This window comes from Monodelphis domestica, chromosome 3 (genome assembly GCF_027887165.1).
Source record: "Monodelphis domestica isolate mMonDom1 chromosome 3, mMonDom1.pri, whole genome shotgun sequence".
Lineage (NCBI taxonomy): Eukaryota > Metazoa > Chordata > Mammalia > Didelphimorphia > Didelphidae > Monodelphis > Monodelphis domestica.
Window position 1 is genome coordinate 218,624,935 of NC_077229.1, and position 27,550 is coordinate 218,652,484.

General features: G+C 35.1%; 1 pseudogene; it reads right to left on the reverse strand.

Annotated features, from left to right (window-relative positions):
- Window positions 1–4,462: 4,462 nt before the first annotated feature.
- Window positions 4,463–6,600, reverse strand: LOC100620041 (elongation factor 1-gamma-like; annotated as a pseudogene).
- Window positions 6,601–27,550: the final 20,950 nt, after the last annotated feature.

Genomic DNA, 27,550 nt, shown 5'->3' on the forward strand with positions numbered 1-27,550 from the left:
AACTATCACATGAGCCATTGGCCTTTAGTTAGAATGATGCACTTACCCATAATGCCAACTCGAAAAAACACGTGGCATGGGTGTAGCTAATGGTTATTTAAAAACATATTAAGTTATTTTTCTTTTGACATGGCATTTCTGAGATCTTGTCTGTTCTCCTCTCTGTTTCAGGCATGAATCATGGGAGACCCAGAAAAGACAATGATTTACTGCTTTGAAGGGCAAGCATGTATGTGATTAAAGGATATAAGTGCAGAACTCCCAAGATTTACTTCCTTCCTGATCTGTCCAGCCGGGATACCTGAGGTGAGTGAGAAATGGGGTAATTTATAACACCTCAGGCCCTTCATCGGGAGGACTGTAGTCAAAACAGGAAGATGAAACTCGGAAGGTTTCTAGTAAAAATACAACTTTTTATACTCTTAGCACACCCTTTAATTGCAAGTGGCAGCAACCTTCAGTATTTTCCTGCTTTAGTTACCCAAGGACTTCATAAACAGGTTAGTTTCCAATGCAATCAAAACATGTACTCACTTGACTTTCTACAGCTCTTGTTTCTATACTTATTTGTTTCTTGATATCTTTCAGTTCTTGTAGAGATCAAAGACCTTAGAAGAACTAATTATAGATTATTCTTTGAACTGGTTCTTTTTCTCATACCATAGAAATGAAAAGTCTTAGTTTTCTTTATGACAAATGCTATAGTTCTATTCTGTCAGAAGCTGCGAAGAACTATTAATTGATCAGTATTAGTTAATTTCTTGTTTATTTAGAAATGTTTAATTTCAGTTTCACAATGCTTTATCCAATGCTCTTTCCTACTGGTGAAAAAATTCTTTCTCCAAGAATTCCTTTCAGAATCACCAGATGAGATATGTGAATGAGTGTTTGAGGCTTGAGGATCTCCTATAATTTAAATTATGTGAGGTGACAACAGAACATTTGACAATGCTCAAATGTATGGTCATAATCTTTAAAGCAGTTTGATATAATCAAAAAGGAACAATGGATGGAAGATACCAGGAATCCCTTGGTTCCAATTTTGCTTTATACACCTATAACTCTGAACATTCATTTCCTCATCTGGAAAATGGAAATTATATACCCCTAGCACTTTCCTTATAGAATTATTGTAAAGATCAAGGGAGACTCTGAAAATAAAATGTTTTGTTAACATTAAAGGGCTATCTGTAAACGCTGGCTATTTTTCTTTTAAAATTTTCTATACTCAGGTTTTCCATCCATAATATGTTTCAGAAAGTTTTTATAGATGCAGATAATTTATCACCAATTGCCTCTTGAACATCTAAGCCTAGATATTTTGCAGGAAAGAAAGGAAAGTTAGAAGGAAGATAGGAAAGAAAGAAGGAAAGGAGAGAAAAAAAGGAAGGAAAGAAGGAAGGGGAGAAGGAAGGAAGAGGGAAAATACTGGAAAGGAAGGGGAGAGCTAAGGAGGCAGGGAGGAAGAACTGTTTTTTTTTTAATTTTCCTTTTATATATTTTTATTTACTTCATTAAATATTTCCCAAATACATGTAAAAAAGATTTTTTTAAATCATTAAAAAAATTAGTTCCAAAATTTTTCCCTCCCTCCTGCCCTGCTCCCCTCTTTGAGAAGGCATGGAAATGAATATTAATTATTGTAAAAATGGAAATTTGAACCCTGGACTTCAATTCCCAGAAGTCCTTGGTAGCTCCCAGAGTTCCCCATAATCCCAGGTGAGGTCCTCATCTGGGCAGAGAACAGAAATTGTATTTAAACTGACTCTCCGCCTACTTCTACTCTCTCCTCTTCAGCTTCTAGGGACAGGCAGCTCTCTACCTAGCCAGCAAAATGTAGGTTGCACGTGCTTTTTTAGTTTATATTTTCTTTATTTCTTAATCTTCAATAAACCTCTAAAAATATAATACTTTTAGCAGAGAAACTAATTTTAATCTTAACATTATACACATGAAATCATGCAAAATATATTTTCATATTAACCTCATTGCAAAAACAAAAGAAAACAAAAAACAAAACAAAAAGAAACATAGACATTCCTAAAAGAAAACAAGAAAAATAAAATTTAAAAAGTATGCTTCAATGTGCAATTTGTCAATTCTCAGGATTTACAATTTGATGTTTAATTAGGGATTTAAAATTTGTTCTTTTTTGGATTTTTTTTAGTTGTATGCCTAATTTATTAAACTACTCTGACTATTAATGTATATTTTAGCAACATAAAATTTTTCCTAATTTTTGCTTTGGCTTCATCTCACAAATTTTGGAATGGTATCTCCTTTGTCATTCTCTTTAAAGAGATCATTGGTGTTTTTTGTTTTTTTTATGAGTTGTACTTTGACCTACTCATCCTATAGGATTAAATTATTAATTTTCCAATTAATTAAAAAAAAACAACCCTTACCTTCTACCTTAGAATCAATACTATGTATTGATTCCAAGGCAGAAGAGTGGTAAGGGCTAGGCAATAAGGATAAAGTGACTTGCCAAGGGTCACACAGCTAGGAAGTGTCTGAGGTCAAATTTGAATCTAGGACCTTCTGTCTCTGGGCTTGGCTCTCAATCTGCTGAGCTACTCAGTTGCTTCCCCTTCCCCCAATTAACTTTTAATCTGTGCTTCCTAGAACCTTTATTAAATATAATTTTTATTTAATTATAGTTTGAAAAGGGTATATTTAATATCTATGCTTTTCTGAATTTTATTATGAGATTTTTGTGCCCTAATACATGATCAATTTTATGAAGATGCCTAGCATACCTGAGAAAAGGCATATCCTTTTTTATTCCCATTCATTTTTCTTCAGAGATCTATCATATCTAACTTTTCTTAAGTTCTATTTGCATCTTTGACTTTTCCCCTATTTTTTTATACTTAGATTTATCTAACTCTGAGAGAGAAACATTAAAAGTCCCCAATAGTCTATTTCCTATGGTAATTAATTGAACTTTTTATTTAAGAATTGAACTTTTTATTTAAGAATTGGATACTATGCCATTTGGTACATATATATTTAGCATTGATATTACTTCATTGTCTATGGTGCTTTTTAGCAAGTGGTAGTTTCCCTGTTTATTCCTTTTAAGTAGTTCTATTTTTTATTTTGTTTTGTCTGAGATGATGATTACTAACCCTCCTTTTTTTTTTTTGCTATGACTAAAGCATGATTCTTCTCTAGCCCTCATTTTAACTCTATGTATATCTTGCTATTTCAAGACTATTTCTTCTTATAAACAACAGATTATTGCATTCTATTTTTTAATCCATTTTACTATCCATTTCTGTTTTAAGGGTGAGTTCATCCCATTAACATTCACAGTTATGATTATTAACTGCATATTTCCCTCTTTTTTGTTTTGTCCTGTTTATCTTTCTCTCTTTTTCTCCTGCTTCTCCTCTCAAGTCCATTTTCTTTCTGATCACTACCTTCTTTTATATTCTTTCTTTTTTTTATCTCCTACCCCCATTTCCCTTATCATCCTCCTCTCCTACTTCACTGTTGGAGAGGATATATTTCTATTACTAGTTGATTATGTATTTATATTTGACCCCTCTGAAGCAATTTAAAAGTGAATTATATTTTGCATTTGCTTTCCTCGCTTCCTTTCCTCATTTTCTTCTTCATTATAAGAGCTGTTCCTTCGGCTTCTTTTATGTGAAATAATTTTCTCTATTCTTCCTTTCTCTTCCTCTTTCTCCCAGGAAATCTCTCTTTCATACCTGTTCATTTTTTTACATATATAATTTCAACATAACTGACCCACTTCCACATCCTCTTTCTCTAAAGAATTGTAATTACCTAAATAATAATGAAGTTCTTAAAAGCTATGTGTATAATATAGCTATAACATAGAAAGGTAAACATTTTAACCTTATTGAGACCTTTATGATTTCTCTTTTGTTTCCCTTTTAAATTTTCTTTTGAGTATTATATTTGAAAGTGAAATTTTCTGTTCAGTTCTGGTCTTTTCCTGATGAAAGCTTGAAAATTTTCAATTTTATCAAATATTCATTCATTTCTCTTGACAGATTAAACTCAATTTTGTTGGGTAGATTATTCTTAATTGTAATTTTCACTATTTTGCCTTCTAAAACAGCTCTCTGCTCTTTTAACATGGTAGCTACTAAATCTTGTGTGATTCTGACTGTGGCTCCATGGTATTTGAATAGTTTTTTCTGGCTGCCTGAAGTATTTTCTCTTTTACCTGGGAGCTGTGAAATTGGATCTCTTTCAGTTGGTGATTGGTGGAAAGTTGCCATTTCTATTTTATTCTCTGTTTTTAGACTATCAGGGCAGATTTTCTTGATAATTTCTTCAAATATGATATCAAGGCACTTTCTTTGATTGTGATTTTTATGTAGTCCAATAATTTTATTTTATTTTATTTTTTAGTTTCATCAGTTTCTTTTAATTACTAGCACCTTCATACAGAGAAAGCAGGCAGGTAGGTGGGGGAGGGTGTTCATTTGAAGTTTTTGCCCTGATTAAAGGGTTTGCCCATGTGCTAGAATGCCCCATCCTAGGAGAAGTATTCTTGGACCATGGTCTGGGCCTCCTTACTGCCAGAATCCAGCTTGTGCCATGTGTAGGACTTGTAATTCATCTGCCAGTCCAGACTTAGTGGGAAGGCAAGATCCTGACCCCAGAATATCCAAACTCTAGAAATGGTGCTGCTATTGTTGGTGCCAAAGAGGATGACACTTGCAAAGGCATTCTTTCTCAGCTTGTTCAAACACTGAAACATTCCAATAATGAGGTTGCAGCTCATGAAGGTCTGGTCTGGTTGAACTCTTGAGAGAAGCAGTACTTGACATACCATGGGGATCAGCCTTCCTGATTTAGGGCAGCATCTGTGTCCGTGAAAATGTGGGTTTCCAAGACTGTGAATTGCCAAAACTGTAAAGGTTTCGGCCAAACTGTAAAGATAATTTTTAGTGTCTTGATTTAAATCAAAAATAAGTGGTCACCATGGGAAAATTCCCAAATATGAAAATACCCAAGTCAGCTAGGTTTTATGGAGATTTTAATTAATATAAATGAAGGAATTAAAGGAAGAGAGAAAAAAAATAGTAGAAAGGAGGCCAAATGGCCTAGGCCTGAGCCTTAAGGGAGAGAGAGAGAGAGAGTCAGTCTTTATCACTCACCACAAGATCGTCCCAAGCAAGCTCTAGTCCTTCACTGAAATCCTCAACTCCTGAACTGAGTTCAGAGACCCTCCTCTGAACTCCTGACCTCCTCCAATTCAGCTTCCAAACTGAACTAAAAAAACAAACTGAACTGAATTCTCCTTTTAAGAAATTTTCTCTTATGTCACCTCTCCTAAATTTTCACTTCTACCAATCACAGTAGATGGTTTCCCCAGGACTGACCATTCTTAGTTCACATCTTCTATTGTTCTCACCTTCTCTGGGTAGACTAAAACTTCACACTTCTTTTGTTAAGCTTGCCTTTTGAAGGTTGCTTGACCTTTTAGTGATTAATTTAACCTTTATAGGTACTTAGCACCTTTTTGTATTAGATCTAAAAATAGACCTAGTTTAGGATTTTTGCTTCACTATAAGTATGAGTTGAGGACTTTTCATTGTTTAATCAGGAATTTGGGACTTTATCTTCCCCTAAGGCACTGTCTGAGCAGAGTGGAGTTACATTCCTGACCAAGTACCTCCATTGTAGAAAATGGGGAATAGCTTACTCAAATCTTCTGAAGTAGAGTCTGAGCAATTTTAAGATTCACACATCACAGTGAGGGTAGGAGTATTTGAATGTAAACTCATCCAGTACAAAGGTATTCTTGGTGGACAGGTGGCCTTGTACTCTGCAGCCAGAGGTTGCTCCCTTTCATCCAGCTTGATCTCAGCTTCATAAGCTGCAGCCTACTTCTTCTCTTCCTGCCTGGAATTTTGGTTTCTCTTCTCAATGACCCTTTATCTTTCCTGGGCTCCATCTTAAACTGACTCTGCAAACTTCTAAGCATCAAATTGTGCCATCTTTCCACAGAGCTTCACCTCTCTCAATACTCACCGGATCTGGGACTAGTAGATGCAGTGGGTTGGGTTTGGTAAAGGCATACCAGAAAGATGACTCCAGGGCATGCTTATAGATCCATGAGAGGGTACACTTGACTATGATGTCCTCCAGGATCACCCATGCATCCACTGGAAAAGCCTGAATCTTCAGGTGCATCCAAGAACCCCAGAACTGACCTGACCTCCTCTTTGGCATTCTCAGTGACCTGTTTGTTGTGATGCAAGATGGCAAGTGTGGTGAACATCCTGGTATTTACTGGAGGAACAATATCACTGCCAGCAAAATCACTCCGTGGATCACTTGGGTAGCCACCTCTGGAGTAGAACGCCAAAGGACATCATTGTTTACATAGTGAGAGATAGCATTGCTTTCAGACATGCAGAACCTGTCATTACCCTTAAATGCCAGAACCTTGCCAACAGAAAATCTTCAGAAGAATACTGGTGGTTTGACCAAAGTGGAAGTGGAGAGGTACAGACAGTGCATGGATCTGGGCACCACTGTACTGTGCAGCAGAGGGAGCCTTGAAAGCCTGCCAGTTTTCAATTTTGTGAACAGGGTCCCAGTCACCATGGTGATTCCACACAGAAAGGGAATAGGGAAGTCTGTGATGTGGAAAAGTGAGTGGGAGGTGGAGAGGGGAGTAGGGAAGGAAAGAGGGAAGGAAGGAGAGACTGGTGGGTGGGAGGGGACAGCCGCCTAGTCCAATAATTTTAAAATTGCATTTCCTTGATCAATTTTCTCACTTTGTTGTTTTTCTAATGAGATAGTTCAATTTTCTTCCATTTTTTCAATCATTTCATTTTGGTTTTTTTTTGTTTCTTGATGACTCCTGGAGTCATTATAAGGAAAGATTTTCTTTAGTTACTTTTGTGACTCATTTTCCATTTGGCCAATTCTGTTTTTTAAGTCATTATCTTTTTTTACTTTTTTGTGCCTCTTTTATTTTTATTATTTATTATTTATTTTTAAATCCTTACCTTCCGTTTTGGAGTCAATACTGTGTATTGGCTCCAAGTCAGAAGAGTGGTAAAGGCTAGGTAGTGAGAGTTAAGTGACTTGCCCAGGGTCGCATAGCTAGGAAGTGTCTGAGGTCAAATTTGAACCCAGGACCTCCTGACTCTAGGCCTGACTTTCAATTCACTAAGCCACCCAGCTTCCCGCATGTGCCTCTTTTAGCAATCATGCTTTTTCTATCTTCTACCTTAGTTCCATCTCTAGAAGTCCAAGGAAGAATTTATTATGTGGTATAGGTCAAACACTGTGCTAAGCTCAGGGAATACAAATACAAGAAAAAACAAACACAGACCACACCCTCAAGGAGCTTACATTCTACAAGGGAAGACAACACACAAAAAAAGAACTGAAAAGCTGGGTAGCAAGGTGGAGAGGGTGAAAATCAAGAGACCAGAAACAGGGATATGTATTGAAGTCCAAAAAGTTAAGAAGGTAGGAGTAAAATGGAACCCCCACAAAATAAGGGTTCTAGGGAGAGCACATCTGTTTTGGAATAGAGGTGATTTTTTTAGAACGGTAGTTTGGGAAAGGTAATGCATTATACTTTGAACATATTCCCTTTGAGATATCTTTATAGTCTTTATTAATAGTTTAGTATAATGTGATTAGGTTTTCTGGACTCATTGTTGGAAAAATGATCATTATAGTGGGGAATTTTTTAGCAGAATAAGGAGTATTTTAATTTTAAGAAATTCATAGTTTGATTTTCATTTAAAAATAATATTTCAGTTAATATGATGTATGTATTAATAGGAGTTTATCTTTTGACTTTATAGATCAAGCAGACAAAATTTCAATCATTGTGTCCATTAAGATATAGTTTTGTACTTTTCTTGCCCCAAGAAACTAAGATGTATTCCCATATGCTGCTGGTCCCCTTTTGAATTGACCCTCCTCTCTCCTATCTACTGTATTATTAGGATTATCCTTGACATTTTTTGGCATGGATGTATAATATTATGCTATAAGAGGTGTAATCTTTTTTGATCATTAAAAGTAATTAGAAGTGGTATAGAGAGTCAAGAACTATTGTTGTTTTCTTAGAATGAATTGGTTACTATATAATAGGATAGAACTGCCTTATAGGTATGTGGAAAGATAACACCCTCATAATTAAATCCTTTTGGTATGTCAGTAATTGAAACAGCTCAGATGAGTTTCCAGATGAAACTGGATTCAAACAGATTGTATTGTAGGGGAAAAGAGTATGAAGGCAGGCTTTTGTTATGTTGACTAATGAGTTAGAGGTCCACCAAACCTTCAGAGTATCCTGTGTCCCCAAGGAATGCAATTATACATACATATGTATGTACACACACACACACACACACACACACACACAAATACACAGCTTTCTGTGCAGAGATGATGAGACTGACAAATAATGTTAATGCTAGGTATTAAATAATTTATTTTGAAGATTTACCTCCTTATCAACATTCTTGGAGAGTGTGTTCCATTACATTAAAATCACATTAAAATAATTGGCAATGTAATGTTGATTTTGCAAAATACTTAACATTTTTTAAGTCTTTCCCCAGCTTTGCTTTTAGTTTTCCATAATGTGTGTATTAGAAAAGAGGATATTAGGAGTTGCTTGTTCCAATGTCAAATATTATTGGTAAACCCAAATTACTTCTCTTTTTTAGTATAATTTTACTTTTAAAAATGCCCTCTTTTGCACTCTTTACAGGTTTCTGGGACTGGTATTCCTGTACTGTTTTTGGAATTGTTTCCCCTGAGAACTGTGGGCATCCTGAGAGGATACTTATCCATCTGGCTATGAAAACAATCTTGTGCCTATTTCCTGAGTGTTTCAGCAGACGTTGGGGGACCGAGAAATTTTTAAATAGAAAGAGAGGGAAATGAAAATGAGTTGATTGAAGGAACAGAATCCTAAAAAGAGTATCTAACTGCTTTTGCAACCAAGGTTAGGAGGCAGTAATTAAGCCTATCTCTCACTCTTGTCTCAGGGTAAGCTTTTTACCCACTGAACTGATACTGAAGTGGAAATTATCCAGGAAATTTGATCAATGTAAACAGCCAGTCTGTGAGATAGATTTTTCAAAGAAAACAACCTGAAGGTTTCATTTTGGCATTGTATATGGAAGGAATGAACTGGATATTTGCCAGATCTCTACTTCACTTTCTAATGTGTACACTCTAAGATATGAAATAGTGAAATTCTTAAAAGGAATGGCATGGTCATAGAGATAGACTTTTAGAGCTGGAAGGGACCTTCAAGATTACTGAGGTTTCTATTATAGGGATCTTCTAAATCTGTTTATTGACATGAGATATTTACTAAATGAGAAGGAAAGAAGAAAGAGGAACATGTTGGCATTAACTAACTATTAAGGAGAACTAAAGGAAGGGTATTGACTAGCTATTTTTTATTATATATCTATATTTTATATATAGCACCTCATAAATTGCTATACCCCCTTAAGGATATTGCATCTGTGTAATTTTCTTCTTTATCCACAGAATTCAATAACATCTCACAGAGATATGGGGTACAGAATAAAATGTTTAGCACAGTGACTGGCACTTAGTAGGCACTTTGTAAATGTATATTCTCTCTTCATCTTTTTACCCTACCTGATATATGGCCAACTACTCTCTGGAAATAGGCGTTCACATTTTTCTTGTAACATTTGATAGAGAATGGTGGTAGGAGCTTCAAGAAGAAAGAATCTCCACATGATTCCTATCTGAGGCTCAGGAGAGTTAAATAATTATCTCTAAGCTCCAGGAAAACAGTAACTTCATCTCATTTGAGTGTGTATAGTTGTCATCTCCTAGCACATAATGACTTCCACTGATGAAAGACATTTAATTAATATTAAATTAAAGTTGAATGGTCCAAAGAAATACATATAGTCATTTTGTTGTTGCCACGTCATTTCATTTATACCTGACTGTGACACCATTTGGGATTTTCTTGGCAAAGATACTGGAATGATTTGCCATTTCCTTTTCCAATTCATTTTACAGAAGAGGAAACTGAGGCAAGCAGGGTGAAGCAACTTGTCATGGGTCACACAACTAGTAGATGTCTAAAGCCAGATTTGAACTCAGAAAGTTGTCTTCCTCACACCAAGGATGGCATTCTATCCATTGTGCCAGTTAGTAGTGTAGAAACTAAATATTAGTCCTCTTGATTGCCAGTTTGGTGCTATTTCCCATTATATCACTCACTATGGAAGTTTGGTACAGTGGATTGAGTTCTGCACCTGGTGTCTTGAAGACTCAAGTTCCCATCTGGCTTCAAACATGTAGTAGTTGTATAACCAGTTTCCTCATCTATAAAATGGGGCTAATAATAGCACTTACATCTCAGAGTTGTTGTGAAGATCCAAAGAGATATTTATAAGGTATTACTGTAGTTCTTGGCACATAGTTGGCACTTAAGAAATAAATTCTTGTTTGCTTCCTTCTTATGGAGAACTAGACTAGGTAAACATTAAAGGAAAATGCACATATGGAAGGAAAAATAAAGTAAATATAAAGGGGGGGGTAAATAACATTTTCTTTTTATTTCTTATTCTCAGTCAAATTTAAATGTCAGTGTTTTCTGAGCCTCTGTTCTCTCTTTACCTGCCCAAGCCAGAAATGAGTGGTCTAATTGATCTCTGTGGTCAAATGGTCAAAGATCTATTGATCAAATTGATCTCTGTGGTCAAAGTGACTGGACTAAATGATGTTCATGGTTTCTTTAAGCACTAGCATCTATTTTTCTTGGCTAATTCACCCTAGATATGAATTCTTAGATTTTATTTTTTGTGGGAGTAAGAAGGATATGTGGGAATGGTCTAAGATAGGGACCTTATGGAAATCCCCCCCTTTTTTTCTTTTGCTCCTTTTTCCTATGAGTCAGGAGAGTGAAATTTAATCCTTTGCCAATACCACTACTAAATCAATACCCAAAGGAAATAAAATTAAAAGCAACAGATTCTTTATGTACAAAAATATTTATAGCAGCTCTTTTTTGTGGTGGCAAAAACACTGGAAATGAAAAGTTCCATCATTTAAGGAAAAGCTAAAAAGATTGTGGTATATGAATGTGATGGAATATTATTGTGCCATAAGAAATGAGGAAATATATGATTAAAAAACATATTAAGTGATAGAGAATGATGACCATTTTATACTATTACATAAATAATATAAAAATGAACATTTTTGAGGAATTTAAAAACTAATTGAGAATGAAATGAGAAGTCAGGGTATTAACTTTACAAAATAAACAACATTGTAAAAATAATCAACTTTGAAAACTGTAAGAATTATAATCATGATTCCAAAGGACGAAAGATGAAACAAACATGTTGTCCATTAAAGGTGATGGAATTAGGATATAGAAAGAGAAAAACTTATATATTTTAGTATTGAATCACTGAGGAAATTTATTTAACTTGACTATATATATATTTGCTCTAAGACTTTTTTTCTTTTCCTTTTTTCATTGGGGTAGAGGTAGAGGTAGAGGTATTTTTTTAATTGAAAGGTATGCAAACTCTAAGGTACATAGTGTTTAAATTTAACAATTCACTTCAGAAACAACAAATTCTGCAAGTTCTATTAATAGAACTTCATGTAGAAGGAAAGGAAATTTGAACAACACAAAACTATTTTACACATAGAAAATGTAGGAGAGAGTGGAATAATATATTCTGAAGAGCAAATAGAATGCAGGATAAAGTCTAGGGTAATCTCTCCTATAAATCTTAACTTAATCACCAAATGAAAAAAGATCATTTTTCAATAATTAAGAGGTGTTTCAAACATTCTTAGAAAGAAAACCAGATCCTCAGTAAATTAGTAGGTTAATTTAATTTAATTTTTTAAATATTTTCTCCCCAATACATGTAAAATTATTTTAACATTTATTTTCTTTAAAAATTTGAGTTCCAAATTCCCTTTCTCCTTCCCCTTCCCCTCCCCAAATCCTTCTCCCCCATTCCCTGAGACAGTAAGCAATCTGATATCAGTTTTACATGTGCAATTGTGAAAAATGTTTTTCCATATTAGTCACTTTGTGGAAGAGATCTCAAGCCAAAAAAAAAAAAGAAGAAAGTTAAATATAGTTCATTTCAATCTGCATTTAGATTCCATCAATTCTTTTTTGAAGAACAGATGCCTTATTTTCATTTTGAGTCTCTGGGATTGTCTTGGATCACTAGATTGCTGAGAATAACTAGGTCATACACAATTGTTCATCATAAAATATTGTTGTCACTGTGAACAATATTTTTTGATTCTGCTCACTTCACTTTTCATCAGTTCATGTAAGTCTTTCAAGATTTTTCTAAAATCATCTGAGCAAGTTCATTTGAGAAAACAGAAAGATGTGAAATGATGAAGTGAAATAAGTAGAACTAAGAAAACACCGTATACATTAACAGAAATATTGTTTGAAGAATAACTGAATGTCTAACTGCAGAGAAAGAAATAATAAATAGAAATATGTATGAACTAGTTTTATATATACACATATATAAAATTTTTAAAATTAAATGATGCTTTCTCTGGAATGAGGAAGGAAGGGAAAGGGTTAGCTGGTAATTTTACTGTAAAAATCAAATAAATTTTTTTAAAAGAGAAAGAAAACCATTGGGAACACATTATCTGCTTCTTGAACATCCCAGACTGCACAAATACAAAATGAGATAATAAATGAAATTGTTAATGATAGGCAAAACAATAGAGTTACAACAAAAGAACCAGTAAGAACCTTCCTTAGAGGATATGCACAAGGAGACAGAGGTGAAAGTGGAAGTTAGGAAGAGATAAGACTTGAGGTGGTGCTGGGGCATTATGGACAGAAACTTGTGACATTCTGCCTCCAAGTGAATCAGTCTCTCTCTCTCTCTCTCTCTCTCTCTCTCTCTCTCTCTCTCTCTCTCTCTCTCTCTCTCTCTCTCTCTCTCTGTTTATTTTTTTAAAAATGGAAGCTTATGAAAAGGGGGAAGTGGAAAGTTGGAGAGAGGGGAGCAGGTAGTGTGCTCTACTCAAATAAGGGCTAGGAATGAGGGAAAGGTGACCCCTATAGATAAGGAAGATAAAATTTTTCAGGTGAATAGGTGAAAAGATAAAAATACTTGAAAAGGGAAAGGAAAAAAGAGAAGCCTTGCTTTGCTGGTGGGAAAAGGTTCTGCTTATCAATGCTCTCAGTGAGATGAGTATCTTGTACTGGCTGTTGGCTAGGGCATTTGCTGCTTAAAAAGAGCATTCATCCTACTTCCAAAGAGGAAGAATTGGAACCTCTAGTGGCAACTGATACCTGAGGGGGTATGAGGGCATGGATCCTGCAAGGAGATGTTGAAACAAGTAAGGTGACTAGAGGGAGGATAAAGATCAGAAGTAGACTGCGTAATCACGGATGTGGGGGGAAGTGGTACCATGGGAGAGTGTCCTCTCTGTTGCCTGCAGGAATTGATATTATTTGGGGAATGAGACACAATGGAAAGGGGGAATCCATGGAACATACTGTATCAGAGAATGGCAGAAACTGCCCAGGGGAGAGAGCCCAGAACAGATACTTCAGAAGATCTGATTTCAAAAGGAACACGGAGAATTTAGAAGGACTAGTTATAAGGTCATAAACCAGAGAATAAGGGTCTAGAATAGATTTTAAAAAAGAGGATAATGAAGAAAGTGAGAGAAATCCTCTCTGGAAAGGGACACAAAACTGAAATGTAAAACAAATCAACAGAGCAATTAATGAACAAGACTTATTAAAGGGGTATGAAAGAGAAAAGGAGAATCTACATGAATATTTGAGAAGAAAAAAGAGGTTAATAATTAATAACTAATTGAAGCAGGAAAGCAAAAGGAATTAATAAGCAAAACTCCAAAGGGAAAGTGGTAACAAACGGGGAAACTGGAATTGATGTTGAAGAGAAAAGAGCCAATTGGAATAAGGCCACTTAAAAAAGATCAAGCTAAAGTACCTGTAGAGACAAACTACTATAATTATACCAGAAGATGGAAAAAAATTGTAACTTGATAAAAACTCAGTTTTTGAGAAGAATGTAAAGCTTTTTTTCTGTACCTTTCAATGTCAATGGAATAAATAATCTAAAAAATAAAAAGTGACACATTAGAAAATAAAACAATTATAATTTTTTGCTTAAAACGAACACATTTTAAAAACAAAGACATACACAAAATAAAAATGAGAGGATTGAAAACAATTTAATATGTATCAAATGAATGCAAAAAAGTTGGAATTGTAATTATGCTATCTATCTAATATGCTATCTAATGAAGTAATATACACTAAAAGGAATAAAAAAGGAAACTATAATATGCAGAAGGGAATCATGGACAACAAATTAACAGCAGTAAATATAGGGGATATCTAGGTGGCTCATTGCATAGAAAGCCAGGCCTGGAGATGAAAGGACCTGGGTTCAAATTTGGCTTAAAACATTTCTTAGCTTGTGACTCTGGGCAAGTCACTTGACTCCCATTGTCTACCTCTTCTGCTCTTCTGCCTTGGAACCAATACTTGATTCTAAGATGGAAGGCAAGGATTTTTTTAAAAAAAGGAATAAATATATAGAGGCCAAATGCCTTAACATTTGGCTAATAAGCAAAAGTCTAAAGGTAGAGTGGTAATAACTGGGCAGATTCTTAAAATAAGCATTAACTGAGCAACTAGAAAACATAGTTACAAAGGAATGATAGGAGACATGAACATTCTTTTCTATTTTGGAAAAGTTTGAAAGATAAACAAAAAGGAAAATGTGGAACTGAAAAAAATTGTTAGATTAACTATAGCCAAAAGATTTATGATATTTTCTAAATGGGACTTCAAAAGAATCTATCTATATATCTGTATATCTCTCATCTCTCTCTCTCTCTCTCTCTCTCTCTCTCTCTCTCTCTCTCTCTCTCTCTCTCTCTCTCTCTCTCTATCTATCTATCTATCTTCCCTAATGTCTTAAAAAAATAAAAGAAGAAGGAAGAGATTGTATCCCAAGAGGAAGGAGTCTTGTACCCTGAGGTATGGAGAGAAAGGGAAGAGAGAGGAGAACCCCCCTTCTCAAAGTGGGGTTCAGGGGAGACAGCAGATGTAACAGATTGGCTAAGAGAGAGGAGAGGGGGTTATAAGATTTCCCCCTTCTGCCTTCCCTCCTTAGCTAAAGCTGTTCTCCCCAATTGGCCCTTTTCCCTCTTGTTCCCCCTCCACTACTCAAGACCAAAAGGTCTCCCTTAATCTGTTCAATCACACTCAGCTTGGAGAACAAATGACTTTTAATGTTAACTCAATTAGGTAATACAAAAGGAAATAACAGGCAGGGAAGAATGGGAAAAGGAAAGTGGGAAAAGGGGGTCCCTGTCTCTATCTAAACCCTTTCCTCTCCCTCCTCAAGTTTTGGGGGGGTACTCACTCAGGCCTTGGCAGCCTGAGCCCCCTGAGAGAAAGTCAGGTTGACTCACCCCTGGGCAACAGGAGCTAAGGTAAAGTCTGCTCAGGTTTCTCTTCAGAAAGTCCCTTCAATTGGGAAGTGTTGGGGGGAAAGATTTCCAGTCACCAGCAGGAAAAGTGGGTAAACCTCAGGAGAAAGTCTTTTTCCACCTTCTCTCTTTGAAGCCTCAAGACCCTCACTGCTCTCCCAGCCAGAGTCTCCTCTCCTCAAGAATCCACTCCTGGGGCCCCTCCCCCCTCGAGGTGATCAATTTCACATACTCTTCAGTCTGGCACTTTTTTTCTAGTGCCAACCTCTATCACACTACTACTTCATGGAACTTTTACAAAAATTAACTGTGTTAAGAAAACAGAAATATTGCAAATAAGTGTAAGAAGGCAGAAATAATAAATACATCATTTACAATTCATTACATACATTACAATATAATAAAATAGTCATTGTTCCAGGGGCCACAACAAATGATTCTGGCTCAAATGGACACATAACAATGAAATTCTAAATAATAAGTGGGTCAAAGAACAAATTATAGAAAAAATTATGCTAAAAAATACTTGAAAATTTCTGGTATGTAACAAAAGTAGTCTTCAGGATAAAAATCATATGCCTATCAAAATACATTTAAAATTAGAAAAAGAGAGGATTAATATGCTGAATATGCATGTTAAAAATTTAGAAACTTAATAAATAAAGAAATATAAATAAATGCCAGAGATGTTAACTATTAAAGGAGGATTAGACAAATTAGAAACAAACCTCCCATAGAAATGATAAATAAAACTAAGACTAAGAAAATTGATGAACATTTTGCTATTTTTAATGGGCAGAAAACCAAGTCAATAAAACAGCAAATGAGCAAAGTGAAATCACCACAAAACCAGAAGAAATAAAAAAAAAGAATAATTGGAACATTTCATGTAGTTATATGCTAACAAGACTGAGGACACCAAAGAAATAGAGAAATATTTTTAAAATATAATATTCTTTAATAGAAATATTAAATACCCCAATCTCAGAAAATATAATAGAGCTAATTATAAAGGAAGTAGCAAAGAAAAAACCCCTAATCCTGATGTATTCACAAGTAAATTCTATACAATTTTTAATTCTTAGCACCATGCTTCACAAATTTTCCTCAAAAATAGACAAAGGAAGTTCCCTACAGAATATTCTTCTAAGAAAAATATAATCCTAATAACTAAATCAGGGAAAGGTGATACACAGAACAAAAAGTATAGACCAATATCATCAATGAATATTACCTTAAGATTTTTAAACAAAATACTGTCAAATAGAGTTTTGAAGTCAATCCACTGAATCATTTATTGTGACCAAATGGGATTCATATCAAGAATGCAAGAATGATTTGACATTAAGAAAGCAATGAGCATAATCAATCATGTTAAAAACCAATACACCCCAAATCATATGATTATTTCCTTAAATACAGGAAAAACCTTTGACAAAGTACAAGACTCACCCAGAGGAACTCTTTTAAATATGATAAAAAGCATCTAACTAAAACCAAAACCAAGCATTATATGCAAGGGGGATACCTTTTCTGATAAATGAAGCAAGGATCCCCACTATGCCCACTCTTATTCGATATAATTCTAGAAATGCTTGTTACAACAATAAGAGGAGAAATAAATTTAAATATAAAAATAGGAAGTACTTTCTTTTGCTGATGATAGTATGTTACAGTAGGAAAATCCTAGAGAATTAGCAAGGATAGATACTAATTAAGATTATAAATAACTTCCTCAAAGTTGCTGGTTATTTAAAAAAAACTTAAAATAAATCTTTATATAATAATAAAAAAAACCCATGAAGCAATAATAAAAAGGGAAATCTCATTTAAATATCTATAAAAAGCATGTAGTATCTGGGGATAGACTTATTAAAGCATCCAAACACTTGTATAGATTCACTTAAAAATGCTCCTTAAAGGAAAAAAAAGAACAATTTAAATCACTGGTAGAATATTCATTGCTCATGGTGAGGCTATGCCAATATTATAAAAATGACAATTCTTCCAAAATTAATTTACCTTTTAATACTAAACTATTCAACTTATCAAGGGGATACTGTATAGAACTTGATTAAATAATATAATAAATTTGGAAAAACAAAAGATCTAACATACCAAGGGAAATGATGAAAAGATGTAGGAGTGAGGATTAATAATACTTCCAAAAGAAACTATATTATTAGGCAAGAGCCATTAAAACCATATGGTACTGGCTAGTGAACAAAGAGATAGCTCAATGGAACAAATTAGTTGAGGGAGAATTGGAAACAATGGAACTTACTCATTCCGTGTATATATATGATGATTAAAGGTATGTGATGATTACAGATTCTGAGAGACTAACTTCCAGGTAAGACAATCAATGTATTGAATAGGCTAGCAATAACCAATAAATTAATGATCTGTGATCTTTTTAGTAATCAAAGATTCCAAGTTCTCCTGTACAGCTCCCTAAAATACATTTTGGGAGCTCATTATTCAGGTCCTTCGTTGGACATCACAAGTTGTCTTTAATTAGTGAATAGCCAGTGAGGAGATGCTACATCAAAACTCTCAACCCCTCTCCATCTCCTGGATGATGATTGGTAATCATGTAATTGGTCTTGGGTGCCCCAATGACTACAGGGAGGAATTAAATTCTGCTCAGTCAAGATTGAGCTTATATAATGTTTCCTAATGAAAAAATGAAGGACTTAATTTTGTTGCATGCAGGTTGGTTCTTATCTATCTACTGAGTAAGACAGATCTTATAATAACCCTTTCTACCACTCTAGAGTGGGAAGATTCCTTGAAATAACTAGCAATGAAGGAATGAGTACAGAATTCAAGGAAATGATTTAAATCTCTAATTCAAAAGACAGGTAAAGAAATAATTCAATATATTAAAAATAAATCCTCCCAGATAATAAAGCAAAAGTACCTAGAATAAAACTGGAAAGAAACCTGGCAGAAATTGGGCTTAGACTAAAAATTTACCATGTATTCTGCAAGACATTCTAAAAGGATATGCAATGATAATATATGTATAACCTACATCAAATCACCTGCCAGCACCAGGAGGGGAAAGAGAAGGGAGGGAGCGAGATAAGTTCAATCACATAACTTAGGAAAACTTATGCTGAAATTTGGTATTACATGTAATTGATAAATAAGTTAATAAAAGGATATGTGATCTTAATATTAAAGCTCATAATTTAAAAAAGTTAGAAGGGAAGATTGTGGACCTCTAAAAGTTATGGCTAAGAGATATAGTATTCTTAATCAAACAAGAGATAGAAGCAATTATAAAAAATAAAATAGATAACTGATTTGATTAAAAGAAACTAAAAAACCCCTTCACAGACTGTATGTGTGTATGTGTGTATACACAACCATAGCCATTCCCTAAAAGATAAATGTTAAAGGATATGAACAAGGAATTCTCAAAAGAATTCCAAAATAATCATAACTATGTGAAAGGATGTTCCATATCACTAATAACAGGAGAAATACAAACCAAAAAAAAATCTTGAGGCTTCATCTTATATCCTGCAAACTGTTAGAGATGACAAAAACATCTTAATAATGTTGGAGGATGTGTGGGATTAGAATATATCAATCATTGTGGATCTGTGAAATGGCACAATCATTTTGGAATTATACAAATAAAGCGACTAAATTTTCTTATCTTTTGAACCAAAGACTACATTACTTGGCTTATCTTCCAAAGAACCATTGAGATGAGAAAAATCCCCAAATATTCCTAAATATTTTTAATATTCCTTTTTTTTGTCAGCAAATAATCGAGAACAATGCAAATGTTTATTGACGGGAGAATGGCTAAACAAATTGTGGTATACTAATGTAATAAGACACTGCTGTACTCTTAGAAATGTTTATGATGAATATTGAAAGCATGGGCTGATGTGAAGTAAAATAAGCACATTCAAGAAAACAGCAATGTAGCTAACTACAATCATGTAAATGGAAAGGATAACCATATGCAATTTTAAAAAATAAATATAACAAAATTATAAAGATCAAAAATTACTCAAATGAGATATAAGATGAGACCTCCAGCCCACCTTCACAGAGGTGAAAATTCTATAAGTACTACTTACACATTGTACTTTTTTGGAGGATACTTTTTTAATTACTTTGTCACATGCTGATTTTTTTCCTCTTCTCTGCCTCTCTTAAAAATATTGTTTGTTGTATGAGACAGCTCTTTGAAAGGTTGAGAAATACTAAGGATAATTCTGTTTATGTAAAAAAACAGAAGACATATAAAAACCTATTTTGAAAAATAGAGAAGTGAAGTATGCTGAAGTTAGGAAGTGTTGCATAAACTTTCATATGATGTCTGTATTATTAGTTTTACCTAACTATTTTACTTTGTTATAAAAAACTCTCACAATAGAAGAGTAAATTGTAAATGCATATAATGAAAAAAATGTCTGAGTAAAACTTGTTAAAAACCCTAGTGTTAATATTTACTAGTGGTATGACTATAAGTAAGTCTTTAACTGTTTAGAGCATAGTTTCCTCACCTATAAAATATATAGTACTTCCTGCTGCATAGTATCATGAGAAAGAACTTTGCATACTTCAAATTACTATGTAAATGTGAATTGTCTAAAATGATCTCTAAATTATTTAATCATGCAACATTGTAAGTAAAAAAAAATTCAGCACATATCCTGAATATATGTATATTGAATTATTTATTAATTAAATCTGGGTACTATTATATTAATAATTATGTACATTATAAAACTTAAACATAATATAACAATTAAATAAGACAAAACAAATGGTACAAAACCTTATTGATCACTAAAATATTATCATCAATAGTGTTATTTCTTGTCAGGGCAATATATTTGAAAAAAAAAATTTGGAACCAATCTTTGTGGTAGAACTGTGTGAAGGTCTTTCTTCTTCTACAATGAGTGCAGTTTATTTTGATATGTTTGGTTTGTGTCTGTTATAGTTAAAAAATACTTTATATATTATCTATCATATCCACCAATCAGAGGCTTTTGTCAGAAATCATTTAGCAAATTTTTAACATCCCTGATATCAGCCAATTATTCTTACAAATGATTGAGGAAGGATCCCATTTTTTATATTTTAAATGATGGATTCAAAACTCATTGGAAGATTCAAAAATTTAAAATTCTATTTCCAAATATGTAAGTCAGTTTTTATAGGAGACAGGTTTTGTCTTTTCAGAGAAGAGTAAATATATACAATACAATAGTATCTAATGAATTCTAGAGTTGTAGAAATCATTGCTAACTTTGAAGAATGTAGTTTGAATTGATTAACAAGTTCAGCATTATGAAAAAGGCTGAGAACCTGAAATTTTGAAAGGATGATGGTATGTGTTAGTGAAATAGTGAATTTTGGAAGAAGAATGGATTTTGGGGGAAAGATAGTAAAATTAGGATCAGTAGCCTGAAGACTGTAACAGAACCATGACTGCTCATCCTATGGTTCTATGTCTTTCTCATGAAAAAATCCAATTTGTGTGTGTGTGTGTGTGTGTGTGTGTGTGTGTGTGTGTGTGTGTTATAAGTCATTGCCTTGGAGCAGAGACCACCAACTGAAGACAGTTTCATCAGTTCTGAATGCAGAGTGTGGGAATTTAGCTGTTTGACTGGGTTATAAAATGCTCTCAATAGCTCTGGGAGGCTGGTAGTTGGGGAAAGTATTTGGGAGAGAGACTTTTGAGTCATAAAAGGTGAATGAGTAGGTATAGTTCTCTTTGAATCATTATTGTGTGGAGGGTAGAAGGCAACCCATCTTCTCTTTCTCTGATTGGTTAATCATATACTATTTAGGGTCATGCTTTGGCCTCCTAGCACCTCCAACCCCTCTTTGGCAAAGATTACTTATCTTAAAGATCAGTGAATGAAGGCGGGAACTTGTAGTGTCTTTTCTAAGCTTTGTGTGGAAAAGGATTATATACCTTCAGACACTCTGAAAATTTAAAATGGTATATTACTCATTACTTTTTCCCCTAGTGTCGTAATTAGGATAGAATTGGTGGAAAACAGTTCTGGATTCCTTCTGGAAAGAAGAACAGATTATACCTCTTAACACATAAAGCACTTGAGTTTGAGGGAAAATATTTGGATGTGTTGGCATTGTGGGGAGGAGGAGAAGCCAGGGAAGAATGGAAAGAGAACAGAGAGCTCTGCATGGAGGTGGGGGAAATAGGCTAATTATTTCTTTGTGGTCGTGACCCCACTTTGACATGATCCCTTTGGGAAAACAGTATCAGTATATAATATTAAACCTGGAGGAGAAAATGAGTTTAAAGTCTTAAATGTTCCTCTTTTTCATTTCATTCTCAGAAATGGGGGATAATTGTTGAACTTTCTGTTGAAATTGTTGAAAAACTAATCCATCATCAGATGGTTACATGAGAAAAGTAATGAAGTGAGCAGTTTCTTCTTCTAGCTGCTTTTTGGTGTATTTTTTCTGTTGTGATTATTTTACTAATTCACTTCTACCATACCACTTTCTCTTAATAATACACTGCAACCCCCCCCCCCAAATTCACCTTTCCAGGAGAGAAAGTGAGCAGAAACACTTCCCAGATCTAATAACCAAGAAAACCTCAAGTGATGAAACTTTTGGCTTACATCCCAGGGTGAGATCACACATAAGGATATTAGCTGAATATCTACTAGTATATCAACCGAAAACTAAGTCTTATTACCATTTTTCAGGTGGGGTTACTAGGTGGCACACTGGTTAGAGCTCCAGGCTTGGAATTAGGAAGACCTGATTTCAAATTCAGCCCCAGACACTTATTAGCTTTATGACCCTGGGCAAATCACTTAACTCTTGCTTTAATTTCCTGATCTTTAAAATGCACTGGCAAAAGAAATGACAAATCACTCCAGTATTTTTGCAAATAAAACTTCAAATGAAACAACTAAATAACTATAGCTATCTCAGGGGGACTCCAACTTTATGACCTACTATGTGTTGTATGCTATTCACAAATACAGTATTACTTTATAGGTGTATATCTATTTGTTGGGAAAAGAGAAGGGAAGTCAATAATTTTAATTTATAATAAAAATTTTTTTTTGGTTCACACCCATGCCCATCCCTGGAGGGAATTCTCAGAATATAAATTACTTATATATGGATACAGGTTCTGGATTCCTCTGTCATTTACAGTATTAGAGGAACATGGTGGGCACTAAAAGTTAAGTGATTTTCCCATTTCCATACTGATAGTATTCCCTTCCCTACCCTGTTTTTCAAGAGAAATAGTTTTTAGTCAGTCCTCCAGTTTGGATAGAATGCTGATTTTGTGTAAGTCACTGAACTAAGAGAGAAATGGATAAAAAGAAATCTAAAACATCAAACCTAACGCCCCTAAGGAGCTTCCACTCTAGTTTGGGAGACGTCATACACAGAAGAAAAGACTGTTCAGGTTTCTCCTCTGGATTAATTCAAACCCCAGTTTTGAACTCACAGCACATACAGTTAATGCTGCTTTTTGGCATCTAATTGAAGACTGCCTTGTGGCATCCCTGTATTCCTATCCCATTTTGTTTTTTAATTCTTGTATTTTTTACTTTTTGTCAAGCTTTTCATGTCCTTATAGTTTGTCTTTTTTCCACAAACATGTTCTGCATTACTTGATTAGATCCAGAAAGAATGCTCTTATCCCTTCTATAAATGCTGCCTGCCAAAGGTATAAAAGCATGACTCCATTTGGAAAGGCTGTGGCCCCTCCCATCTCCCCCACCCCCACTTTTCAGATGTGGTGTGGTGTGGTGGCATTTACATTTTGTGAGCAAATAGTACCTAACATTTCATGATAAACCCTTGGGGCTGACTCAGCATAGATGATTGACAGCCCTGTTGGTGGCAAAGCAGTAGCAAGTTATAGATTTCTATGACATAGGTTTTAATTCTGAGTTCCGATTAAATCTGGGGAAATCAGGCTGATAATGTAAAGATTTCCTTTTACCTGTAATTAGTGGTGTGCTATCATGGATTTTTGAAGGTCACTCTCATCTTCAAAATAAAAGCATGCTTTTAAAGAAGAATACCTGGCATGGTCACCTTCTCCCTCAGTTTCTCCATCAATGAGAAATGAATAATGACCTTGGCCAGCTACTTACCTCCCAAGAGTGTTGGACTGACTGAATCTTTGCTTGTAAAGTGCTTTGAATTTCTCAGATGAAAGGCTCACTCTAAATACAGGTCTTATTAAGGTATTATATGTATGCTTTCTAAAGCACTATTGAGCCTGTTTTGCAAGAGCAGTAATAGACTCTGGGCTTGTAGCTATAAAAAGATATGTACTCAGGCGCCTCGAGCTGCATCTTGTGAGGTACCCAAGGCATGTGTCACTGCTTGCTTACCTGTACCATAAGTCTTTTTCTAAGGTGCCTGGGTGGAGAGGTGGTGTGCAGTAGACAGAGAGCTAGGTTTGGAGCCAGGAAGACTCATCTTCCTGAGTTCAAATCTGGATTCAGATGCTATCCGTGTGAGCTTGGGTAAGTCACTTAACCCTCTTGGCCTCAGTTTTCTCATCTATAAAATGAGCTGGAGAAGGAAATGCCAAGAAAACCCCAAATGGGTCATGAAGAATTAAACACAAATGAAAAAACTGAACAGCAATAGCAAGGTGTATACATTCACAACAGGGCACATAGAGCAGAAATCATTTGGTGCTGATATTGTCTATGTTCACACTATCATTGAACTTTGAAAATCGAGTGCACTAAGACCCCTTTTTCTGAGGATTCAATTTCTGTGATTGTCTGTGATCAACCAGAAGCACTAGAAGTCCACACAGAAGCTAAGGAAGTCCACCTGCAACAGTGGTCTGCCCTTGCTGACTTTCTCTTCTGAATCTACTTTAATGTTTTTTTGGAGGTGTAGGGGGGTGGTCTGGGAAGCCCTGGAGCACTGAACTATGGGTAGGAGAGGAGAGAGTACATATCTATGCATATATGGGGTTAATAAATGTTTGCTTATATCTATGGTTTCAGTCATATGCTGTAGGTCTTGGAATGCATCCTGCTCATATAGGACCCTACTCTTAGATCAGATTTTTCATCCATAGTGTAATATAGGGAGAGAGAGAATAGTCTCCCCCTACTGAGTCAGGACCAGAGTGAGGTGAAGATGAAATGAAGTCAAGTGTAGAGAGAAAGGGGACAGATTGATTTCCCTCTCTCCTCTCCCTGGCAAACCCCACTCTAGATGCCTTCAGGATCACAAACTTCTGTTCCCTCAGAGACTGGTTGAAACAAAATATAATACAGATAGCTTCTCCCTCTCTGAAGAGAGAAATGTAACTTCTCTCCCTCCAAACTTCAAATCTCCCTTCTTGGATACTATGAAGCAGACACTTGATCTTAAGAATAGCTATTTATTCTAATTGAACTGAGGAATGAGGTATTGGGGAAAGAGGGAGTGGGAGGTCCCTAGAAGTAACTGAACCCCCCTTCCCCAAAGTCTGGCAGGGTCAGGCTCTGCCTGCCTAACCCTCTTAAGTCAGTTGTGAAGATGTCCTGACTTTCTAGCTGCTAGTTATTGTAAAAAGTTCAAGGACTTTCAGGGGATTTAGAGGAGATCTCAAGGTGAATGGCTTTTAGCAAAGTCCTATTCACTCTGCTTGTCTTCACTGGATGCTGGGTCAGAAGTCACAGGAGGATGGTGCTGGCTCAGAGGTCTGTTCAGGTCAACCTCTCTAGTGAGCTTCCCAAATAGAAGTCCTCTCCAATTGTCCAGATCCTCTTACTTACTCTCTTTCCTTCAGAACTCTATCTCCTTCCTGTCCTTCCCCCCATTCCAGTTTGTCTTTCAGTTTGCCAAATCTTCTTCTCTCTTCCTTCTGGCAAGTTCCTCTCTTACAATAGCTTATATCATACACATTCTTAGTTATGAGTGAGGAGATAAATAGTGGAAGAAACAGGGAACCTTCTCCTGCTCAGTATAAGAAAGAATCTGGATTGGAACTGCAGGAATCTGGATTCAAATCACAGCTTTGACATCTATCTGTGTGATTTGTAAAATGATGGGGTTGAACTCAGTGATTTTCCTTTCATATTTAAACCTATGATCTTAAAAATCTATGGACCTTATAATTCTTTGTACCCTTTGTAACATATAGCAAGAACTTAATAAACATTTGTTAATAATTATGTTCTCCATAACTATTGTATTTGTTGATCTATTTTGAATGCATTTGAACTCCAAAAACTCCATCAATATCACTTTTAAAAGTGGTATTTTTAATTCTTTCTTGGCTGCTTCTGCCCTCAGCTTCCCACACATATACACTGGGAATGAATATCTATGTCAGTCACAGATCTAGGTCATGAAGCCAGATTTGATTAGTCCAGTCAATATAACAGGATCCAGAAATATTGGATTTGGGTACTTTTCCTTTTTAGAAGAAAACTGTCTAAAAATGCCATTCTTTCTTTAGTTGGTCTCAAGATCCACTTCTCTATCATGATCCCATCATCCTGTCTCTTCAGTGTCTCATCTGTTCCTAGGACATTTCTATTTGAATGCCTCCCAGTCAAGAAGAAGATAGGGTCTACTCTGACCCTGCCCTGCCCTGCCCTCTCTTAGGACAGGGAGGTCCATTTGTTCCAACCAAGTCACATAATGAGTGTGAATGAATGGAATTCTTTTGAGGGGCCTGAAAATCTGGAATGCTGTGCTTGGGGGCTCTAGTCCATTTCTGTCACTTGGGATCCATATATCAACTAGGCAGTATAATTATCTCACCCAGCTTTTTGGTTCTCTGGGAAACACTGAATCTCACTGTTAATTTATTGTGAAATATAACAAAAGAAAAACACCTCCTGGTCTTTCCCTCTTCTTTTCCCTCTCCCCACCCAAAATCTGAATCACATTTTAAAAATCCTTTTTGTTGGGATAAATATATGTTCTCTGACCTACTATTCAAAGGTCTATTGGTCCTAGTTAGGCAAGTAGTAAAAGCCCTTTATTAAAATGAATTAGATTGGTTGTCAATTTATACCTCTTTTGGGGTGGAATTTAAGGTTTTTCTCTCTCTCTCTTTTGCTTTGATAATTTCTTTCTTTTGATAAAACAGCTTCAAATTAGAGCAGAACAAATTGTGGTAAGATATAATGTAGAATAACTAGTAAGAGCTGGTTCACCCTGATAAAAGGGTCAGCCAGCCCTCATTGAGTATTTATTATAATCCACTACCCAGTGTGGTTTATCATCTATAAATGCTACTCCTCTGTTGTACTCACTATTATCATTATTCAGATACATTAATTCTTGCAAATGAGCTAAACCAAAAAAGTGTAGCCACAAAAACAGCCACAAAAAGGAGTAAACTACACTCTGAAAGGAAGAAATTTGGAAGATGTTTATTAGGGGCAGAGTTATTACAGGGTATGCCAGCTGATTGTTTATAAATATTAATTTTATTAAAACTTTTATATATGTATATAGATACACACATATACATATGATACACACACATATATACACTCCATCCCTACATATATACATATATGCATGTATATGTATATACACGTATGATGGAAAGTTATATTTTGGGGTCCCTCCTGTAAGAAAGTCCCTGCAATACCCTTATTGAGTATAACAAATATAACTAATGACAGAAAGATGGAACTTGAGGCACAGCACTCTGAAGACAAGAGGACCTGGGTTCAAAACCTAGTTTTGACACTACTTGTATAAGTTTGGTCAAGTCACTTAAACTCTCTAAGCCTCAGCTTTCTCAACTGTAAAAATGAAGGAGTTGAGCTACATGGCCCACCTCTAGATCTATGATCTCATACTCAGATAAGAAACAATTGGTTTTAGTTCAGTTATGATTAATATTACCTTGTGGAAAATAGAACAGTTTAGGAGTAAATCTAGAAGAAAGTGGTTATTGGAAATCAGATTGGTAAATTTGGCATTATTTGCTGTTATTCAACTTTTTGGATAGGTTTTGAGATCTTTTGTTGGAATGCCAATGGCTCCCTGTTTTCTCTAGGATAAAAGACAAACT